The sequence below is a fragment of the Falco rusticolus genome, chromosome 2 (assembly GCF_015220075.1).
Source record: "Falco rusticolus isolate bFalRus1 chromosome 2, bFalRus1.pri, whole genome shotgun sequence".
NCBI lineage: Eukaryota > Metazoa > Chordata > Aves > Falconiformes > Falconidae > Falco > Falco rusticolus.
This window is the reverse complement of record NC_051188.1, coordinates 31,824,086-31,833,775: the sequence shown is the minus strand read 5'-3', so window position 1 is coordinate 31,833,775 and position 9,690 is coordinate 31,824,086.

The following is a 9,690-nucleotide window of genomic DNA, read 5'->3' as shown; positions in this document are numbered from 1 at the left end:
AACTGCACCATATGTGCAAACCCTTACTGCTTGGCGGAAGCTAGCCTTAGGCATAAAACTGCATGCCTGTAAATACCTAATTATCGGTACGACAAAATACCATATGCCACACTGAAGCTGACAGTCTAATTCCCAGTAAAACCAGTGTGCATTAGTGCTGCACTGAAACCTTTTCACCAGCGCAAATAAAAGCAGAGTCTGACACGAAATTTGAAGAATGGTTTACTGCTCAATTTAAACGTGTTTGTAAATCTGAGACAGCTCAGTGTTTCTCCAGGTATTGGATATCACAAGCCATGTCCTCCTCCCTGTCCAATTTTCCAAAGAAAGTTGAGGTTGTGGGGACTGTAGATATAACTGAAGAATACAGCTGTTATTACAGCCTCTCCCCATGCATCAGTATGCGACAAGTCTGTTTTGACTGTACATTTTCTCAGCTATCTTAGGCTTTCATCTTGAATTGGATTTTCCGGTGGTGTGGGTGTTGGGCAAGGAATAGAGGACCATGCAGCTTGGATCACCTCCCACATCCCCAGCTGTCACAGGTGCCGTCAGATTAGAAAAGGGAGGTTATTCCACCCCACCAGGCCAGAGCCACAGCTCTGACCAGGCGAGAGCGACCTCAGAGGAGGACGTGGTAGGAACAGGCCCTGAGCTTTGCTGTATTCAGCATTACTGCCCTGCCCATTGCTGGGTGAGGCTAAGAAGGCCAGTACAGATCCCTCCTTGAACGTCCACCCATCCCTCCCCTTCTCCCCTGTGTGAATCGCTTCTGCCATCTCACCTATAGGCATGTCTTGGACAGAAACATACTCTTCATCACATGTCCTCTAACGTTCCCAGACTGCAAAGATGCCAGCAGTCTGGGGAAGCTGGACTATAACAGGGGAAGGTGTATTGAACATTGTTGCTGCAAGAAAAGCTTTGCTCAGGTGCAGTCTGAGACCCTGAGGGGTTTATTGGCTCTAACACCATGAGTGAAATACAACATGGAAATGCAACTCTTCTCAAGAAGGTTGGGCTCCTCATTTGTGATGTTATTCAGGCTGATGTGCTCTGCTAAGATGGTGGGGGAAAAGCAGCAAGTGACCCTGCTAGAGAACATCTCCAGAGCTGGAGCATTAGATTGACCAAGACTACCCAAGAAAGCACTATTTTTTGGCATGAACACCAGCTATTCTGTACGTGGAAATCTCAGGCTCCTCCTAGGAATAAACACAGATAGAACATGGAGTTTCATCTGGTCTAGTTTTCACAAGATTCAAATGCAAAACTGAAATTAGTCTTCAAAACAATATTTCTGTTCCTTTTTTCTTGACAGCCCATGTCACAGATTTTCTCTGCCCCTCTGCCCATGACGTGACACGATGGATATCCATTTCCTTACCATATTCATAATGTCTCCTAAAATCCTTGCCCAGTCTCGTCTCTTAAACCTCAAGAGCCTTACTTGGGACAAGTTACTCTAAATCATGTAACGCACATGTTGAAAATTATACTTTTCTGAGGGATGAGGTTCCTGGGGACCCTCGGGTGTGTGACTGCTTTTGCTGGTATCTAAAACTGGGCTTGGATTTCAGTTTCAGGAAATTACTTGAATATGGGACTGATCAGAGCTATTTTTGTTCCATTTATTTACTTTTGGCAGGGAAGAAGAGCTTGCCACAGCTGATGGGTTTTCCATCTTGCGACAGGCAGAGAGCAGCAGGACTCCTGGTGCTGGGTGGGCTTGGTGAATGCCCCCTTCACCCCAGCTCACAAAGGGATGTTTCCAATTCATTACGTGTTGCCTATACGGAAAGAAAATCTTTTTAAAAGAGGATTTTTGGAAGACATGTTATTCTAATCAGATGCTTCTGTGATCTTTGCAGCAGAGAGGCCAGGGATTGTTGGCAAGCTTTATTGAGTATGACTTAAATGTATTAGATTAGAAAGCACTCAATTTAGCTCGTTGTTTTTCCTGATTCGCTTGGCTACTCCAACCATCTCCCCCTCCCGATCCTTTATTGTGATGGAGATGCCGTGAGGCTGGCATGCAGAAAAGACTACATGTCAGCACATTCAGGGTCCTAAAGGCGAGATGCATCTATGATTGCATAGCACAATGATGAACAGAATTCCAGGGCTTCCCAATTAACCTATCTAATTTATCTTCCCACCATATGGTAAATCAGAAGTTAAATAGGAGTGAGGGGTAATTCAAGGCCTCATTTTCAGAAGGTCAGCCTAGCAATTTGCATGGACTCTTTCCACCTGGGATCGAAAAGCAAACTCAAGCACGTCCAGCTGTTTGCTGAGGTAAATGGGAGTGGGGAGAGATGCAGGTACACAGGGAAGTGTTTTGTAAATGCAAACATGGAACTTCAATTTTTACAGGTGAAAAATGTTATCAGGCAAAAGGGAGGGGCCAGGCCTTGCCTTGTTTGAAATATGTCTTCTTAATAATTTAGCTTCAAGATTTCTGCCGCTGCAATCTGGAGTGAATCTGTAGGGTGGGTGCAGCCACAGGGCTGTTGCTCCAACACAGTGGGACTTGATGAAGCTGTAGTTCAGAAGCACATAGTGGTAGAGGGCTAGTAAGACCTGCCTTCTCCTTTTAAACCTCTTTCTTAAGTCTCAGCAGGACAGGCTTGCTCAGATACTGAGCTGTACTAATTTCTCTGAATAGATGTTTAGGAAAGTCAGGTATGCCTGAAGTCCCTTGTGGTTTTCTGTACCTAGATGAGTTCTCCATTAAAAGAGAGATGTCACATTAGAAAAGTTGGCATACTGAGATCCCATATAGATTGCAAGAATCTTTATTCCTGAAGGCAAAGGGCATATCCTGTCCCTGCAAGAAGCAGTTTGCAGGGTGTGCAAGGGAGGGGGGATTTAAGCAAAGGACCTGATGGCAAACCCCTTTCCCAGGGCTTGCAACCCTCCTGGTGTGTCAAGCATCAGACCTCAGTCCTGTACCACATTCTCACCCTCCTTTGAGATCCCTGAGCCTCCCACTGTAACAGCACCCAGTCACACCTCTGTGGTGCTCTGCTGCTTTGCTGGAGGGGAACACACAGTTTTTAAAAGAGGACGGAGGCAAAGGAAGGGAGAGAGACAGGGTTGGAGCCATGGGCCATCCCCAGGACTTGCTCTGGGAGAGATGGGGTGAAGGTAGAGACCAAAATGCAGCTGCCTGGTAATTTTTTTTACAGTGGTTTAATAAAAGATATCCCCAGTCACAGAGTCTCCAGGAAAGGCATTTAAACACATGCAAAACAGTCTAAAGACCTGCGCATCTTACCTTTGGGCTTGACATGCCCTGGAAGCAGGCCAGGCTCCTTGACAACTGCTTCTTGGTCTGCAGAAACTGACTTAACCGCCTACTGCACCCAGCCTTGGAGAAATGAGTCTTGGAACCTGGGCTGCAACGCCGCTGCCTCACCCAGAGCCTGAGCTTGCTTGGGGTGACCTCGTTTACTGGTGGATTGTTCATCTACAGCTATGGCTTTCCTTTCTGCCTCACCCCCGGCCCTCCTGCTAGTAAGCTAACCAGTATGCATGTCCAGTAAATACTCCAGGAAACACTATGGTAGGACATGTCCCAGTCATTCAGGGAGACAGGAGCCCTCTTGCTTCCTCAGCACCACAACTTCATCATCCTACATCTCTTTTTCGACGTGTTGAGGTGTCACTAACATAAGCAGTGACAGTGGCAACAAGGCACTCATGCAAATGTACATATTAGAGGTAAAATGAAGGTGAAGATGCACAGTTCATGCCTGGTTAATTCTTTTTCTAGATCATCCGTTTCCAACATAATTCCAAGTTATTCCATATATATATGTAAAAATATATAAAAGCCATATATACACATGTGTATGTGCATACACACGTGTATGTGCATACACACACACATACATGCACACACATATATATGGAATTCATTACAATTAATTTCCTGCTCCTTTAAAGGTGTCCAGGAATAAACAAATTATGCCCTCACACAAGACAGGTTTCATGGATGTTTACACAGGACAGTGATCGCTCAAGTATGCAGCAGTAAGGCTGGTGATAAACAGCCTTGAAAACACAGTCCCAGTAATAGTTACACGGCACTTTGAAACTTCACAGTTTGCTGAAAACACAAATAAATCCCATGAACTGAACAGTTCAGTAGCACTACCTGCCTCTTTCAAATGGATTATGAAGGAAGAAATGCCACCATCATCAGCAATCAGCTTAATTTTTTTTTACTACAGAAGGAAATCAACAACAACAGCTCAGAGCTGAAAATGTGGGGGGTTCAAGTTTTAAGGGAAAAGTAGGCTTACCCTTGAGGAAGGCTATGGGGACCCATCATGGCCACTGTGAAGGTCTCCAGCGTGGGCACAGGGGGTCTCCTCTCACCACCACCCACACAGCCGACCTGCGGCAGCACCCCACGAGTGCTTATTTCCTTGGCTATAAAGGAAACCACAGTATGCCAACAGCTACATTTTAAACTATAAAGGTGGGTGAGACATCTCTGATTCCTTGTGCTACAAGATTTGCCTCTGCAAAGTCCAGCCTTGTGCATACAGAAAAGCTAATGACCACAAAAAATTGAAGAGGTTCCACACTACCATTGGTTTCTCATAGCTATAGGAAAAGATAGCTTTAGCACATACACATTTTTCCTTCCTGAAAATGTTTACAAACCATTCTTCTAATTACCCATTGAGTATTAAATGCATGTTTAAGTACTCTGCTGAATCAGGACCTGAAGCAAACAAGTTCAGTCCATAGAAATTTCAGCTGGTGAAATGAAAGAAAAAAGAAAAGTGACTAATCTATTTTTGTGTTGTCTGTGACAATGACTGAAATGAAACCCTGTGGGATTGCATTTCATTAAAATGCACTTCACAGAAGACACAGGAGGAAAACAGTCGTGAGTCAGTGACACACATTGCTGGAACCCTTTTGGCTCCTTGTGTGCTGGCTGGCAAGAGCTCTGCACACCCCCACAATTTCAGTGTGCTTCTGGGACTGATGCTACTGCTGATGCTGAAAAGCATTTTTGAATGATCTGTGTTTGCAGTGTTATTTCCTAATAGACAATTTACTTTTAGGTAGAAACCATTGGTGAAATTACGTTGCGAGCAACCAAGCTTGAAGTGATGCTGCAAATGGCACTAAAGGTTCCTTGCAATATGGTACACCTTTCAGAGTAATATACTCTAGTTTAAAGGGCAGGTGACAAAAATGTCTTTGCTGAGTTTTTTCCCTTCTGCTTTAGCAGCTCAGATAAATTATAACATCTTTTGCACTCCTTTCCCCTCAGACTAGAACTTTAATTTTAAATTTCATAGTATGCTGGAAAGAAAACAAACAAAAGCAAATAACAGAATAAATCTACTTAGGAAAAGAAAATGCTGGAGAGTCGCTTCAGTGACTTCTGAACATTAGAGGTGTCCACTTGATGTCATGGGATTACAATACTGAAGTGGTCAGAGCTGCCTCACTGTATTACAGTCACTGAAGTTCAGGCATGAAGGTTTGACTTCCAGTTTTCAATTTAACCTTTTTAAATCCAGGATGAAAAGAAATATATAAAACTCAGGTAATAGCATATTTTCTGGATTTTGGCCTGCCAAAGCATAGAGCCCATGCTGGAGGCTCACATGCCATTCATCTGAGTGAGCAGTAACAGTGGGGACATGTAGAAGGATGAAGCTGGGTTAATTATCATTGATAATGTACAGCTGTGGGCTGGCTTCAGGGGCGGTGGGTTGGCCGATGTAGATAAGGTGCAGCTGTGGCTGGTTCTGTTAAGTGGTTAAAAGCCAATGAAGAGAGAATAGCAGAGGAAGAAGCAGAGAGAGCAAGAACCAAGAGACGGGGCAAGAGCCTACTCTGGATGAGGAGAGGCTAGGAGAAGGCAGCAGATGGACTGGCATGAAAAGTATGTTGGTATGAGATGGTAAAAGACCTTGTTGCAGCTTGATAGTTTTGAGAGTGCTGTGAGAGGGGCTGAGCACTGAACAGAAATTTAACAAATCATTTCAGTCTGAGAGGGCTTAAGTTTACTTTTGCTGCAAAGTGTGACCAATATTAAAAAAAAAGGGCACCATAAGCAATAATCTTCCTGGATATGCTCATGTCTTGTTTTCTCACTAGCAACCTCTGAAAGCAATTGGGTGTCCTCCTAAAATGCATTCCATAGGTCAGCAAGGAAATCTGAACTCAGTGTGAGAATCCTGGGTGCAATCAAATAGCCCTTAATTCTGTCAGGGAGCTCAGACTAGACAATTAGTTTGTTCCTGGCCCAAAAATTTATGAATCGTGTACCAGCAGTGGCTGGCACAAAGAGCTTTAAGCTAGGAGAAAGTCTTTTTCACAGGGGATTTCTCCCCTGGCTTACTACCATGATCCAGCTCTTTACAGGGGACGAGAGACAATTCGTGTTATAGTGAGCGGTGTAATTTCTCCTTTCATCATGGCTGCAGAACTGGGAGAGGGTAAGAGGGTATTTTAGACAACAAACTCCAGGAACAGCAAAAAATATTGCTTTGAGGCTGTGTCCTTTAAGATGCATACAGATTTAACCTTACTATTTAGATACAGCTTCTCAAATGTGGGGTTAGGGACATGTGATGTAAGCAGAGGACCATGGAGGTGCTGTCCCTGTCAAGACAAGGTCTGTCTCAAGACAAAGGAGGAGTTTTCCTGCCTGAATGTCCCCTGTACCACCAGGGCGTGATAAGGCAGGCTCAAGTAACCTGAGGTGGAACTGCAGCATAGGAATCATCCTGAGCTGTCCCTGAAATGGCATTTCTCTTTCCTTGGGCCCCTGGATATTTCTGGTACCATCAATGCAGAAGACTGATGTAGGTATATACACTGCCTTCACTTTAGGAAGATCTGGGGAGGACTGACCAAGCCTGACAGGATTCAAATGGCAGGTTTGCAGTGGAGTTATCAAGCTCGGATATGGTTGATGTTATCGCTAGTGAAGGTAAATAGGCACCCTCAGGGTGCAAGACCTCTCCCAGCACAAAGGTTTAAGAGCAGTCAGATGGGATAGATGCTAAAAGCACCCATTTCTCCCTGCAGACAGTAAAGGGAGCTGAGAGTGGGACATTCAGGAGGAGACAACTGCTCTGTTGGCATCCTAAGCTAGGTGAGATAAATCTCTGGCCCTTCTAGCCTGATTAGCACCATCCCATCCCTCCAGGTCAGCTTCACTGATGGAGAACTGTGATGATCCCCCTGCATCAGCATGCCACAGAGGTGGATGAGAGCATTGGTCACTTCCTAGAAAAGAGGAAACCTCTGCAAGGTGTGCTCAAGTATATATGTGTGAGCAGTAATAAGATCCTGTGTATTACTTGGTTTACACTGAGTGCCTAATTAGGTGTACATGCTCCTGGAGGACGATGTGCACTACCTAGGTCAAGAACCTCTGCTCCAGCTCTAAAGGAGGAGGGTAGGTAACTCCAAGGATAGATTGAGAGAGCTGGGATGTGATGAGTGACTAGCAGCCACTGGCCAAAGCATGTCCAAGAACCTTCCCCACTCTTCAGTGGAAAGGAAGTGGTCAGGCTCTTCCCTCTCATCCAGGCAGACAGTAAGACCCTGAACCGTCTCTCTTTTCCAGGACAGTCACAGCTGTGGCCTGTAATACATCATTTGCTGTCCTCCCATGCACACCTTGCAAGCACATCCCACCGAAGACAAAGCTATTCAGGCTAGTCAAATCAAAGAAATAATCATTACTTGTAAGATTACTGCAAGCTGATTTTTCTCATTAAAATTTCATTAATGTCTTTTTTTTTCTCCTTACTGTGCTAAATCCCATACTTATAGAAGCATCTCATTCTATTATATTTCCATTAACACTAGCCACCATATTAATAGCTTGAAAACACAGGCTGGTACATCTATGCTGGTAATGAGCACTGCCCTCACCTTCTCAAAACATAGTTATGACACGCAAAATAAATATCACAGCTAATGCTTTGATTCCTCCTATGGATGTGTTTTAAAGACATCATCAGGGTTTCCAGTTGATCTCAAAGGTATCATCCATGTTTGATTTAGAAACAAAATGATACCGAGTTATTGTTGTCTCCATCTGAGCACAGTCAGAGCCTGGCTGACAAAAAGTGTCATATTAATGCAAGCTGCTATTTTGTCATGGTCTCCAGGCTCTGAGAAGGATCGTTTTACAAACAGAGGGTCATCCTGGTGGCCTTCAGGGCTTGCTGAGCCCTCTGGTGGCATGGGTTTCTGCAGTGGGTCCCCTGCTCTGTGGCAGCTGCACTTCTCCAGGAGGGTTTCTTTGCTCCACCCTGTCCTCCAAAATTGGCCTTTTCTGACTGGAAACCAGCAGCCTGATATGGAGGCACTGATGAGCACAGTGGCTCAAAAAGTTGAGGGAGGGAAATTCATCAAGGACATGCCTCACTGTGACAAGGAGCCATTGGCACCGGTGGGAGTTGGAAAAAGCCCACTGCTCTGTATGGTCCCTCCCTATTTGTGCAACGAAGCCTTGCACACCTGCCTCTGTTCTTGCTGGCGTGTCAGCCTGGAAAAAATGCACCAGGGGATTACTGAAGGGCAGCAGGAAGATGCTGGAGGGAAGAGTGTTTCACTATGTACCAACACTGAACGTCTTCTGAATACTTATCCAGCTGGCTGCTGCCTATGTTACAGGGCTGCCTCTGTTCCCATCCCCAGAGGACTTCAGCCGTCACAGTTCCTGGCTGCGGGGTGTGGGCTCATTAGTTCGAAACAGGTAAACGCACCTCTCCGGCACGCTGCCAAGAAAGCAGCCTTCACCGCCCGTCCCGCTGACATTAAAGGCAGCTTTTAGGGATGTGAAGATTCGGCTGAATCAGGAGCCTCAGAGACATCAGGATCACCCCTGGTGTGCACAGATCACGCATAAAATAATCCCATTTTAAAAATTGCTCCTAAGGACCAAAGGATTGTGTGAGACCGAGGAGGCAGACGGGCTGCGGTGCCCTGGCATGCCGGCGCTCTGCCTGGCAGCGTGCCCACCTGCTGCAGATTCATACTGGTGTAAATGGGAGCAGAAGCTGACGGATTACTTCACTGTCTTGCAAAACACCGTATAACCCCCAAGGGCTGGAAAAGGCCCCCTTCGCTCAGCCTCCCTGGCAGTGTGGGTAGGCTTAGCTTAGCGTGCTAATAAAGCAATCAGAGAGCACAGAGGCAACCCGCTCCGCTATGCCAGTTACTGCGCAAGCAGCAGTGTTTCTTTCTTATACTTTCCTAATTAGGGGGAGAGAAAAAACAATATCCATGCACAGCATCTCCTGGGAGGAGATAGAATTTTAACATGTAACTTAAGAAAAAGATAGAGTTATCTTTTTTGGGACCCAGGATAATCTCCCCTTTTCACCGGGGGGATTAGGGCTAGGGTTGGAGGATTTGCAGTTTTAATCAGAGGAGCCTCGACAACTTTCATTGTCTGCTCCAGATTACTCTGGCATCTCCATATCCTCCCATCCCTCTGAATAATGAGGAGCCATGGACTGAATCCTATCTTACTGATACTGCCAGAGTTTTATGGCTTTATGGAAATTAGCAGTAACTTAGGCTGCTGCCGCTCTTTTCAGAGAAAAATGAAGGTTTTCCTGGCATTGAGCTCTTGCTCTGCTCCTTTCAATGATCTAAAAGATCTGGAGAACTTAATGAACTTTTCTA